Source organism: Chrysochloris asiatica, unplaced genomic scaffold (genome assembly GCF_000296735.1).
Source record: "Chrysochloris asiatica unplaced genomic scaffold, ChrAsi1.0 scaffold00017, whole genome shotgun sequence".
Classification (NCBI taxonomy): Eukaryota; Metazoa; Chordata; class Mammalia; order Afrosoricida; family Chrysochloridae; genus Chrysochloris; species Chrysochloris asiatica.
The window spans coordinates 32,026,916-32,040,854 of NW_006408535.1; the positions used below are offsets into that span (position 1 = coordinate 32,026,916).

At 41.9% G+C, this 13,939-nt stretch overlaps 1 pseudogene; it reads right to left on the reverse strand.

The window, feature by feature from the left end:
• The window catches only part of LOC102830036, a 40,429-nt pseudogene extending 33,064 nt beyond the window's left edge, over window positions 1-7,365 (reverse strand).
• Window positions 7,366-13,939: the final 6,574 nt, after the last annotated feature.

Genomic DNA, 13,939 nt, shown 5'->3' on the forward strand with positions numbered 1-13,939 from the left:
CCCACTGTTGCAGCCACTGTGTCAGTCCATCTTCCGGAAGGTTGTGATAACTAAGGTTGTGTGTCAACTTGGCTAGGCAGTGATTCTCAGTGATTGGAACTTATGATGTAGTCATCCCCCACAATGAGATCTGACGTAATTACCTCCATGATACGATTTGCTACAAACAGCCAATCAGTTGAAAGGGAGTTTACTAAGGAATGTGGCCAGCATCAAATATATATGAATGTGTTGACAAAGTTTTCTGTCTTTTTACTCAGCCTGGATTCTGCATCTTGCTTGTCATCAACTTGAGCCAGAAACCTGCTGTATTGCCTCTTGATCTTGGGGGCTCATCAGCCCTTGAAGCTACATGAGTTAGGAGAATTCTCTAGCCTGAGCTTCACTGGTTTTTGCTTCTCTAAAGAACTGAGCCTAAGACAAGGACATTCCTCTTTTTTGCTGACCCTCTATTTTACAAGTTAGGTGTCCTTCTGTAGGGATGGTCCCTCCTGATAATATGTTCAAAGTATATGAGATGAAGTCTTAACCACCCTAGCTTTAAGGAGAATTCTGCAGGTACTTCTTTCAACACATATTTATTCATTCTTATGGCAGTACCTGGTATGTGTAATATTTTTTTGCAATGCCATAATTCAAAGGTTGTGATCAAGATCATGCAAAAGTATAAGTATAAACTGATGTCACTAAATTGTACACATGAAAAATGTTAAATTGGCAAATGTTGTTTATATATATATATATTTACAACAATGATGACAGCAAATAAAGGATTATGTGAAGGAATGGGTAATTGTTATGTCCAGTCAGGAAAAGCCTCAGTAATGAGAATAAGACAAGGTTTATTGTTAATATCCGGATAAAACCCAAAACCAAACCTATTGCCATCAAAGCAATTCTGACTCAGTAACCCTGTACAGGGTTCCCAAGGCTGTAAATCTTTACTAGAGCAGAAACCCTCATCTTTCTCCTACTGAGTGCCTGGTAGTTTGAAATGCCAGCCTCACAGTTAGCAGCCCAGTGCTTACCCTTCAGTGCCACCACAGCTCCTAATATCTGGCTGTTGTTGTCAAGTGCCATTGAGTTGGTTCCAGCTCATAGTCACCCTGTATAGGGTTTCTGAGGACAGCAGAAGGGTTTGAACTTTCAACTCTATGGTTTGAAGTCCAGTGCTGATCCTACAGTGCCACACCACTTTCAAATACTGGTGAGCTTCTAGATGTAACTTATAAAGAAATTCTCCTTCAATCCTTTCAAAATGTTGAAAGTCTATGGGGCCACTGGAAGTATAAATGCATATTTATTATTTTTTTAAAAAAATTAATGACTAATGATTGTGAATTCAGAATTTTCTAATTGTTAAAAAATAACAGGAAAATTAGTGGGCAACTAATAAATAATAGAAGAGAGTAGTATGCTAGTATAGATAACTTCAGAAAGAACTTTATATATTTTTTGAGTCAAAATATTTACGGTAATTTAGTAAGTAATATAAATACCATGAATTTTAACAAATAATAAAATGCATTTTAATAAAAAAGCGGAACAATAGAATTAGATGCAGCAGAGTTCTAAGCTTGGTGGAATTGGTGGATTAACACTTATCATGTTAAATAAAATAACCCTTAAGAGTGATACTTTTTTTTGTTGTGATTTTTGTGAGTTTACATAAGAAATTGGGGTTCTATTCAGCAATTCAGACACGTTTTGATTCATGACATGGATTGCCATCCCCTCAATGTAACAGTGCTCTCTCCACTTCCTCCTTGTTTTCCCATTTTTATTCATTTTATTCATTTCCTATCTCTTCCTGCCTTCTGAATTTTATCTCTGGGCAAATGCTGTTCTTTTGATCTTGTGTGCTTAGTTATTCCAAGGAATGTGTACCTCTTTGTTGTTACTGTTCACTTTATAGCTCTGTCTATTGTTTGGCTAAAAGTTGATGAGGGGTGTGAGTTCCATGCAATGTCTGTAGGGTATCTAAAGGCCATAGATTCCGGATTTCCATCAGTCTCTGTCATATTTGTAAGCCTGGCCTTTTATATGATTTTGAGTTTTGTTCCACATTTTTCTCCCACTCTATCCAGGATTTTCTATTGGGAATCCTTTCAAAGCAGTTAGTAGTGGTATCCATCTGGTCCTTCTGGTCTCAGGGTTGTGGAGGCTGCAGTTCATTAATTTTTTTTTTTTAAATGTTTATTGTGAATTATGTGATAGTTTACATGGGAGAACATTAGCTTTACATTCGTCCTATTGTATATAGTTTCATTGCCATGGTTACAATTCCCTCCATGCATCACCAACCAACCTGCAGGCCTACCCAACCCCTTCCCCATGCCCCCACCTCCCCAGCCCTGTATAACACACAGCCCCTCTCCCTTTCTGGGTCTAGAGTGCCCAGCTGCTCCATCTCTCCACGTCATAGTCTCTGCCTACATCTCTGGTGTCACTGCTTCTCTGGGTAGGGTCCCGCTCTCCACTCTTCTCCCTTGATGGTTCCAGGGACCTCCGCTCCTGGACTGCAAAGTCAGTCACTCCCTTCCTTTTGCTACAAAACATCCACCTTTACATTTCCAGTCCTCACAGTCAGTCCTGATAACAATTATTCACCATTGTATGACAAGGGACCTACCCCCATCTCCTTTTATCAGCCCTGTCCAGACAGATTGAATACTACTCAGTGGAGATTCTACCTTCCTCTGTGCTCTCTGGATCTAGGCTCCCACTTGAAAGCTTGTAAGCCAGTCACTTCTTGCCTTTGTAAACACCGCTCCCCATTTTGGGTAGCTGATGTCCAAGTTGCCCATCTCTGTCCACTCTGTATGTGGAGGTGGTGGGAATGAGCCTTGCTGTAAAGATCTGTTCCTTCTTTTGAGCTACTGCATCCATAGGTGTAGGTCAAGTTTATCAAATTGCATCAGATTACTCTTTTTCCCCCCTCTTCTTTCTTCTTCTAGTTGAGCTCTGATCATTCAGTCATTGAAGTCAGATCGTGTGGGTATTATCTGCAAGTGTGGGTGTTCTTATATATATGCCCTCTGTTCTTATCAGCTGGAAGCTTCACTCTTCACTCTAGTCCTTTGTGGCCATGTCACTGACTCTGGGCCCAAGAGTCCCCAGCTTTTGCCACACTGCTAGCCAACCAGGTCTCCACCCAAGTTCACAGGAGTCTATTGAACATTGTAGGGCTTAGCTTGCAGCTTCATTGCTTTTTCCCCCTCACTTCCCCTTATCAGTGATGAACATGGTCACCAATCAGAGTGCATGTCTGCCCGTGTATTCCCACTGAGTCTTAGTCTTGGAAGGGGGCCATTAATTCTTTGGACTAATTATTTCCATGCATCTTTAATTTTCTTCACTCTTCTTGGCTTCGGACAGAAGGAGACCCATAGTTGTACATTAGAGGGCTGCTCACAAGCTTTTAAGACCCCAACAATTATGCACCAAAGTAAGATATAGAACACTGTCTTTGTGGATGATGTTCTGTTAATTGACCTTGGTGTCTTCCAAGACTATTGTCCTGAGAATTCTGGTCCAGAAACTAGTTCCTTCGAGGTAGTTGGTTATGACTAAGAGTTTTTCATAACTTTGTTTTCTATATAAAGAGGTTTTTAAAGATAATTTTTAAATTGAGGTATAATTTATATACACTAAAGTACATAGATCTTAACTGTATAGCTCAGTGAGTTTTCACAAAAGTAAATATTCTCACAAAATCACCATCCAGACCAAGAAAACAATATTTTCATCTTCTCAAAAGACTCCACCAGGTCCCCTCCCAGTTAGTATCCCTCCAAGGCTACAACTGCTGTGACCTCTATCACCATAGTTAACTTTAGAACCAGAATGTTCCTTAGAAGCCAGGATAGCAAGACTTCATCTCTTAAACTTCAGACATATTATTAGGAGGGATCAGTCCCTTGAGGACTTTATATTTAGTAAAGTGAAGGGTCAGTGAAAAAGAAGAAGACCCCCAATGAGATGGATTGGCACAGTGGCAGCCGCAATGGGCTCAAGTGTAACAATGATTGTGTGGGTGGTGCAGGACCAGGTAGTGTCTGTATGTTGTGCATAGGATCACTATGAGTTGGAACCAACTCTATGATACCTAACAACAACAGCCCCTACCACTACCATTCGGCGTTAACTACTGATTACTGAGCACATGCTGGACCTGAGATTGGCTTGGTCCTACTAACTATCATTTCTAATTCTTGTGGAAATTCTGTTTGGTATTACTCTCATTTTGCTTTATAGAAACAGCTGCAGAGAGGTTCAGTAATTAGCTAGATGCCAACTGATACGCTAGGCCAGGATTTATTTCTAATTCTATGTGGCTGGTTCTGGTTCACCTAGGAGCAGAGTAGCACCAGGGTCAGTAGGGAGGGATGTGTAAATCCAACACCATGGTGTCGATTCCAAGTCATAGCAACTGTGTAGAACAGAGTAGAACCACTGCACAGACTTTCCAAGGCTCTACTCTCCATAGAAACAGACAACCACAGCTTTCATCTGAGGAGTAGCTGGTGGCCTTGAACCACCTACCTTTTAGTTAGCAGCTAAGTACTTAACCACTTTACCACTAGGGCAGAGTAGAACTGTTCCATACAGTTTCCCAGGTCATAAATCCTTATGGAAGCAGACTGCCTCCTCATTCTCCTCATAAGTCACTGGTGGGTTTGAACTGCCAACTTTTCACTTAGCAGTCCAGTGCTTAATCCACTGTGATACCAGAGCACCTGGGGGAATGTATAACCAAAACCAAACCTACTGCTATTGAATCAACTCATAGTTATTCTATATAGCGTTTCTGAGTCTATAAATCTTTACTGAAGCAGTCTCATCTTTCTTACTTGGAGAGGCTGGTGGGTTTGAACTGCCTGACCTTGTGGTTACCAGTCTAGTGCTTATCCTACAGCATATGTTGTTGTTGTTGTCAAGTGCTGTCGATTCAGTTCTGACTCATAGAAATTCTGTATAGGGTTTCTGAGGAGTGATTGGTGCGTTTGAACCACCAACATAGCAGTTGGCAGTCCAATGTTTATCCTACAGCACCACACCAGAATCACCATCAGGGCTGGTGCTGAAATAGGATGGGCCTGGAACTTAGTGCACTTGTCTGGGTCTGAGATAAGGGAAAAGGACTGGCAGTGGTCGGGGCTACAGGCAATATAGGAGGGGATATCAGGACTGAGCGAATATGAACCATAGCCTTTCCCACTCCCATAGCTACACAGGGAGAACTAGCAGTTGCAGCCCAGGGGAAGAGGGAGACGGCATCTCCACATCCCACCCCCGTGGGCCTGGGCAGAATGCCAGAGAGCCAGGGCATCACCAAGGCAGGGGAGATCATTATCAGGAGGAAGGAAGCTCTGGCAGCTCCCACCAGCCTGTTTATGACACTCAGGCTCTGGGCCACGGAAGTCTCTTGAGGTCAAGGGAAATGTGATCCCAGAGCAGGAGGATGAAGCTGGGACACTCCCCTTACCCTAGGCCTTTAGGGAAAGGTAATTCAAGGGGATCTAGCTAGAGCAAGGTCAGGACCCAGGTTGGAGGAATAGTGGATTAAGGAGAGTGTGGAGCAGTTAGAGAGGGAGAAAGTGAATGAATTAAGATCCTAACAGGGCCTCATACCAGTCTTTTGGCTAGCAAGGGAATGGATGACCTTTATTGAAGCCAGCACAGGGTGACTGGCTTTTCAGAGCTCACAGGAACATTTCTTCATGAGTGAACTCTTACCTACTTCTCATCTTGCTCCTGGAGAGGACTTTCCTTTTTTGGTATGGTAGAAAGTACTCTGTATTTAAGGTAAGGAGATTCGAGTTCAAGTCCAGGTTCTGCTGCTGACCAATTAGACAACTCTTTAATTAATTAAGCTTTCTGAATCACAATTCCCTCCATCCCTACAGAAAGCAAATGTTGTTGTTCAGTGCTATCGAGTTGATTTCTATTCATAGTGACCCTTGTGTGGGGTTTCCGAGGAGCAGCTGGTGAACTTGAACCACCACCTTATTATGGTTCAAACTGACCTTGCAGTCTAGAACATTAATCTGCAGTGCCACACCAGGACTCCACAGAAGGCAAATGTTGTTGTTAAGTACCATCAAGTTGATTCTGACCCAAAGTGACCCTGTAAAGGGTTTCCAAGGAGCAGCTGGTGAGCTTGAACCACCAGCCTTGCAGTTCAAAGAGAAGGCAAATAGTCCCTGTCAAATCTATCTCACAAGGAATTAGAGGATCCCTGTGGATACACACTGAAAGGCTTGAAGTATATTATCTAAATATGAAGTGATATTTCTTTGTCTTCTTATTTCCTTCTGGTTGTCTCTCTCCTTACAGCTCACTTCACTTCCATGTCAGAGCTGGGAAGATTATTAGTTTAAGAACAGGAACAGATCTGTCCACAAATCCTATACACCCTTCTGCCATTTATTTCCTCCCCTTGTCATGCTGCAATGATAAGATGAGAGAAGAGAAAGGGCAGAGGAGAGATGTACAATGACATAGGCCAGGGAACTCACCCCTGGCCTCCCTTGGGACCGAGCTTCTGGGAAAACAGGAACAAAAGAAGTTTATCTTACAAAGTTGTCAGCCTCAAGTTCTTCTCAGTTTCCCAAAAGATTCTGAGCTCTGGAAGGGTCCCAAGACACGAAGGGAAGATCATGTTCTGAGTACGGAAGAAGCGATGCCACGGTTCAGAGAATACAGGCCCAGCTAAGGAGTGAAGGAAGGAATCCCGGTAATGTAGTGGGTTATGAATTGGTCTGTTAACCACAAGGCCAACAGTTTGAATCTATCAGCCACTCCTCAGAAACCCTATACAGGGTCACTTTGAGTTAGAACTGATTCAGTGGCACTTAACAGCAACAAGAAGGCATGAGGAGCGCTACAAACTTGAAGGACTTTGTCCAAGTGTACAGGAACCAGCTGGAATTGCCCCCCATCCCTTTTCTGCGGAGGGTCACAGGCCACGATATAGGATGCATTCATGGATCGCTCTTTGTACTTGCAGTTGGGGTACTTCCCTGAGGTGTGCTCACACATTGTCAGAGACACAGTCCCTTGGCTACGGTGGCAATGTTTACGGCTGTTCTTGCAGGTTATGGTGGGGGTTTTGCACGTGGTGGCCACGTTGGAAAAGGAGTCATGCAGGAAGGTGTTGAGTTCTTTGCAATGTTTTTTGTGTTTGTTGATGCTTCCCATAGCATTGCTGCATCCTTGAGGGTGGGGCTGCACGTGCTGAATTTCAAACCACTGAGCCGGAGTCTTGTCTTTTGGTCTGGCACTGACTGGAAGCTTGGCTACCCACAGACTCAGCAGCAGTAAGAGCAGGGGCCAGAATCCAGCTCTGGTTGGTGGTGTCATGTATCTTCAGAAGGACAGTCAGAATGGAGGGCTGAGATCTCTGGGGACAGAAAGCAGGGAGTGCTTAGTTAAGAAATTAGGGTCCCTGGGTGGCATAAATGATCTGTGCTTGTCTACTAACCCAAGGAGTCCTGGTGTAGCACTGTAGGATAAGCACTGGACTTCTAACTGCAAGGTCAGTGGTTCAAACCCACTGAAACCCTTTACAAGGTCACTATGAGTTGGAACGGACTTGACGGAACTTGACAATAAACAACAATAACACTAACCCAAAGGGTGATTGTTCAAACCCACCAAGCAGCATTGCAAAAGAAAAGCCTTCTTCCATAAAGACTATAACCAAGAAAATGCTATGGGGTAGTTCCACTGTGCAGCACATGGGGTTGCCATGAGCTGGAATCAATTAGACAACAGCAGGTTGGAGCAGCTGATCACTACCTCCCTACCCAATAGTCTCTTTTCCTTGCTCTATGTCTTATCCCTGTCCCCTCTAGGTACCCATAACCACGTTGACCCTCATCCTTGTGACTAATCACCCTCACCTTGTATCCCTATCTTCTTTCATCCAGTTCTCATTGCTTTTCTCTTTTCTTTCTTCTCACCCTCACGTTTCCATTTTGTTTGCATCCTCATGCCCCTATGCCTTTATCTTCATTCTTTGTGTCTTATTTTCCCCTTGTTCCCATCTCCACCTCCCCTATGTCTTAATTTATTTCTATTTTGTGCCTCCACATCACTCTCCTTTCTCCTGTATGTGTGCCCTCATTCCCTGAGTCTCTCCTTTGTCCATAGTATCACTCACCTAATCTTGGAGTCTTGGTGTGGTGCTGGGAGTTAATGCGCCAGACTGCAAAGCCAGTTGAACTGCAAGGTTGGTGGCTGAAGCTCACAAACTGCTCCTCAGAAACCCTATACAGGGTCTCTATGGGTCGGAACTGACTCGATGGCACTTAACAACAACAACAACAAGTGTAATCTTATTTGGCCAGAATCCATTCCTTGTCTCTCCTCACCACCTCTTATCCCAGGTCTCACCTCCTCACTGAGTCCTTGTGTTTCAGCTCTTGCTTTCGTTCAGTTGGCTCCTGCTGGGTTATCCGATCTCTGATGTCTAACTCCTTTAGAGTCAGCCTGGGCTATATGGGTTCTGTTTGGGGGTGGGACTGAAGTTTCTGATTAGTCTTGGGAGCAGGAAATGAATCAGATTCACTCCTCTTCACTTGCGTGTCCCAGATAACTAGATATCTATAAGATTAGTGTACCTGTCTAAACACATTCAGCCATGAGGACACTTCAGTCATCACATTCAAACACTACGTTTGGCATGAGGCCACATAGTTTTAATGATTCTTTAATAAAGCAGCCAATCCAAAATGAATTTCATAGAAACTTGTCATTTTCCTCCTCCTATAGCCACTTTTGGAGTCCTGGTGTGGTCCTGTGGGTTAATGAGCTGGACTGCAAGGTCATTTGAACCTCAAGGTCAGTAGTTCAAGCTCAACAACTGCTCCTCAGAAACTCTATATAGAGTCATTGTGGGTTGGAATGGACTCGACAGCACTTAGCAACAACAAAATAACCACTTTTGGAGTCCTGAAGCGGCACTGCAATTTAAAGCACTGGACTGCAAGGTCTGTTTGAATTGCAAGGTCGGTAGTTCAAGCTCACCAGTCACTCCTCGGAAACCCTATACAGGGTTGCTATGAGTTGGAACTGACTCGATGGCATTTAATAATAACAAATAACCACTTTTGAAGTCCTGGTGTAGTACTGTAGAGTAAGTACTGGACTGCAAGGTCCACTTGAGTCACAAGGTCAGTGGTTCAAACTCACCAGTTTCTCCTCAGAAACTCTATACAGGGTTTCTATGAGTCAGAAACAACTCAAGGGCACTTAACAACATAACCACTTTTATAAGCCCTGGTAACACAGTGCATTAAGTGTTGGGAGGCTAACAACAAGACTGACAGTTTAAACTCATCAGCTACTATGTAGGAGAAAGACAAAGCTGTTTGTTCCCATAAATACTTAGTCTGAGGAACCCTATGGAGCCATTCTGGTCTGTCCTATAGGGTTGCTGTGAGTCAGAATTGACTCAGGGGCAGCGGATTTGAATCTACTTTTGGCCCGTGATCCTTGGAAGAGCCAATCACTGTGGTTGTAATAACAATAACACTGGGAATGGGAGTCCTGGTGTGGAGCTATATGCTAAGAACTGGATTGCTAACCATAAGGTCAATGGTTCAAACCCACAAACTGCTCCTAGGAAACGCTATACAAGGTAGCTATGGGGCAGAACCAATTCCCGGGCACTTAACAACAACATGCCGAGAATGACAAACTGAAGAGGAATAACATTCCGATCATTTTCAAAAAGAGCATTTCAAGTTCTATCCTGAAGTCCAATGCTGCCAATGATAGGATAATATCCATATACCTACAAGGAAGACCAGTTACTATGACTAGTATGCAGGTTGACCACCAACCACTAATGCCAAAGATGAAGAAATTGAAGATTTTTACCAAGTTTTGCAGTTTGAAATAGATCAAAGCATACAATCTAGATGCATTGATAATTACTGGTTATTGGAATGCAAAAACTGGAAACAAAGGATTGGTAGTTGGAAATAATGGTCTTAATAATAGAAACAATGCCAGAGATTTCATGAAAGAACCTTTACAAGACCAACTATTTATTCATTGCAATGATCTTTTCTTTAAAACATAAACAGTGGCTATTAATATGGACCTCTCCAGATGGAATACACAAGAATCAAAGTGACTACATCTATGGAAAGAGACAATGGAGAAGCTCAATATCATCAGTCAGAACAAAGCCAGGGTCTATTCAGATGCAAGTTTAAGTTGAAGCTGAAGTTCATGAATGCCAAACTATGACTTTATATATATTTACCTAAATTTAGAGACCATCTCAAGAATAAATTTGACATGGAAGAATGCAAGAGTTAAGTCAATAGAGGTAAATGGTACCTGCAGGGGATTGCAATCATTGTAATGAAGTAAATTACATGATTCCTGGAACATAAAACTGAAGATCTTCTTTGTAAACCTTCATTCAATTCACAATAAAAGGTTTTTAGAAAGGAATAAAGTTGACTTATTGAACACCAATTGAAAAGCAGACAAGTTTTGGGATGATATCAAAGACATTATTCATGAGGAACGCAGTAGGCCATTAAAAAGACATGAAAGAAAGAAAAGATCAAAATGCACATCAGAAGATATTCTGAAACTTCTTCTTGATCATAGAGTAACTAAAGTGAACAGAAGAAATGAAGATGGAAAAGAGAAAAACAAGAGATTTCCAAGACTGACTTGGGAAGATAAACTAAAGACTTATAGTGGAATGTGCAAAGCCCTAGCTGTAGAACACCGAAAGAGAAGAATTTGCTTGTCATTTTTCAGGTCAAAAGAACTGAAGAAAAAAAAAGTCAAGCCTTAAATTGTAATATTGAAGGATTCTATGGGCAAAATATTGAAGATGCAGGAAGCATCAAAGAAGAGAGAAGGAATATACAGAGTCACTGTACCAAAAAGAATCTCATAAGTACCATATGATCAAGAACTGATGTTACGGAAGGAAGAAGTTTAAGCTGCACTGAGACATTGTGAAAAACAAAGCTCCAGGAATTGAAAGAGTAACAATTAAAATGTTTCAACAAACAGATACAGTGCTGGAGGTGCTTATTTATATATGCCAAGAATTTTGGAAGACAGCTATCAAACCAGCCTCCTGGAAGAAATCCATATACATGCCCATTCCAAAGAAAGGTGATCCAATAGAATGTGGAAATTATGGAACAATGTCACTAATATCATATATTGCTAACCTGTGATATGCTGATAACACAATCTTGCTCACCGAAAAGAAGAGAACTTGTAGCACTCATTGATGAAGATCAAAGACTATGGATTATACCAAAACATAAAGAAAAGAAAATTCCTCAAAAGTAGTTGCAGCAATATATTGATAGGGAATTGCCAGAAATTCAAAAGAGGGTGTGGAACTAGGGATATTGTTGTTGATATCAGATGATTCTTGAATGGAAGCAGAGAATACCAGAAAGATGTTCACCTGTGTCTTATTGACATTACAAAGGCATTTGACTGTGTGGCTCATAGCATATCAATGACTGGGAATCCTAGAATACTTAATGTGCTCATGAGGAACCTGTACATAAACCAAACAGACAGTTGTTAGAGGAAGGAAGGAGATACTGTGTGGTTTAAAATCAGGAAAGGTGTGCATCAGGGTTGTTTCCTCCTACCATACTTATTTATTCAATCTGTATACTGAGAAAATAACCAGCGAGGAAGAACTTGGAATCAGAATTGGAAGAAAGCTCATTAACAACATGTGATGTGCTGATGACACCATCTTGCTTGCTGAAAGGAAGAGAACTTGGAGCACTCACTGATGAAGATCAAAGACTATAGATTATACCACAACATAAAGAAAAGAAAATTCCTCACAACTGGACCAATGATAATGTAGATTATCATGATAAATGCAGAAAAAAATGGAGTTGTCAAGGATTTAATTTGACTTGGGGGTCATAATCAATGCCCATGAAAGCAGCAGTTAAGAAATTAAACATATTACATTGGGCAAGTATGCTGCAAAAGACCTCTTTAAAGTGTTAGAAAACAAAGATGTCACTTTGAGGTCTAGGGTACACCTGACCCAAGTCATTTTCAATCACCTCATATGCATATGAAAGCTGAACAATGAATAAGGAAGACTGAGGAAGAAATGATGCCTTTTAATTATGGCTTTGGTGAAAAACTGCCAAAAGAATGAACAAATCTGTTTTAAAAGAAGTACAGCCAGCAAGGAAGATGAGACTTAATCTCATGTACTTTGGACATGTTATCAGAGAGAACCTTTTCTGAGAAGGGCCTCATGATTGGTAAAGTAGAGGCTCAGCGAAAAAGAGGAAGAACCTTGGTGAGATGAATTGACAGTGGTCTCAAACATACCAACAATTTTGAGGTTAGCACAGGATCAGGGAGTCTTCTGCCTTGTTGGACATAGGTCACTATGAGTCAGAACCAACTCAACAGCACCTAAGGAGACAAGGGAGGTGGATGAATCATCACAATTATGATGGTTAACACCCTTTCCAACAATTCAGCTATTCCACAGTGATTTATTCCTCTGGGACTCTTCAGTTCCTGGTGCCAACCAAGGCCACTGGCTTTACCTTGAGAAGGCACTCATCTCTCAATCTTCAATCTCATTGGCAGATGCAACTCTTTAACATTGTTCAAACGTCTGTGTTTAAAAATGCTGCTGCTGCTATTGTTGTTAACATCCTGCCTTAGCTTTCCCTATGTCTTGCATGTTCTGTTCCTTGTGGTGGTTACAGCTGTGTGGACAGTGTTTGGGTCACTGGTGCTCTAAGAACTCCAAAGAGTTTGGAATAGGGCACTCAGGAGAACCGAGATGCTGAGGAAGACAAGCAGCATTATCGGTGGGTGGGAAGGCCGAGGAACTAGAATAAGCCATGTTTTCACTTTCAGAATTCACCTGTAAGTAGTAGGTGATCATTGAATCTTGGGTTTAGGTTAATTTATATAGTTCACAAATATTTATTGAATACCTATTCTGTGTGGTGCTGCAGAATATCTGCTAACCACAAGGTCAGTGATTCAAACCCACCACCTGCTTCTTGGAAACTCTATACAGGGTCAATATGAGTTAGAACCAACTTCACGGCACTTAACAAACAAACAACTCTTTGCCAAGGTGCTTGGGATGTATCAATGAACAAGAACCACAAAAATCCCTGCTTTTGTGGAGCTTACATTCCAATGGTAAGAGACAGTAAAAAAGGAAATATCGTCTGTAAATTATATACTTTGCTCAAGGGAAAAGTAGAATAAGATGGCAATGGGTGGGTAATGATTTTAATAGGGTCTTCGGAATCAGTGACGCTGAGGCAAGGACTTGAAGGTGAGAAAGTGAATTTGTGCTTACTGGAAGGAAGAATGCACTGCAAAAGTCCTAAAGCAAGGAGACCCTTGTGGTGGGCGCAGGTGAATAAGGGCGTCATAAGGACCAGGGGGCCATATTATGGAATATTTTAGATACTGGAAGGATTCTGACTAAAGAGCATCTCAGTTTTGTGTGGATTCTAAATATAGACAGGTCATGTAAACCATCTCAGTCAAATGGTTCATATTAAGGTCCAAGCCCAAAAGGAAACGCATTGTCACTGAGTTGATCCCATTCATAGTGGCTCTATAGGACAGAATAGAACTGCTTCTTAGGGTTACCTGGATTTAGGGTTATGGGTGCAGACAGACTTATCTTTCTCCCGAGGAGAGCCTGGTGCATTTGAACTGCCTAACACTTAACTCACTGTGCCACCACTTCTCCCTATTATGGTCCATAAGGTGGGATTTAAAGTTAGGAAAACGTCATGTTTGTTTTGGGGTCCGGGGACATTGCACCTGGAGAGTCACCGCTGTGGGTCAGGACGAGAGTCTGCAGGAAGGAAAAAGATGGTGTTAGAGATGAGAAACACCACTAGATGGCAGAAGAGCATCA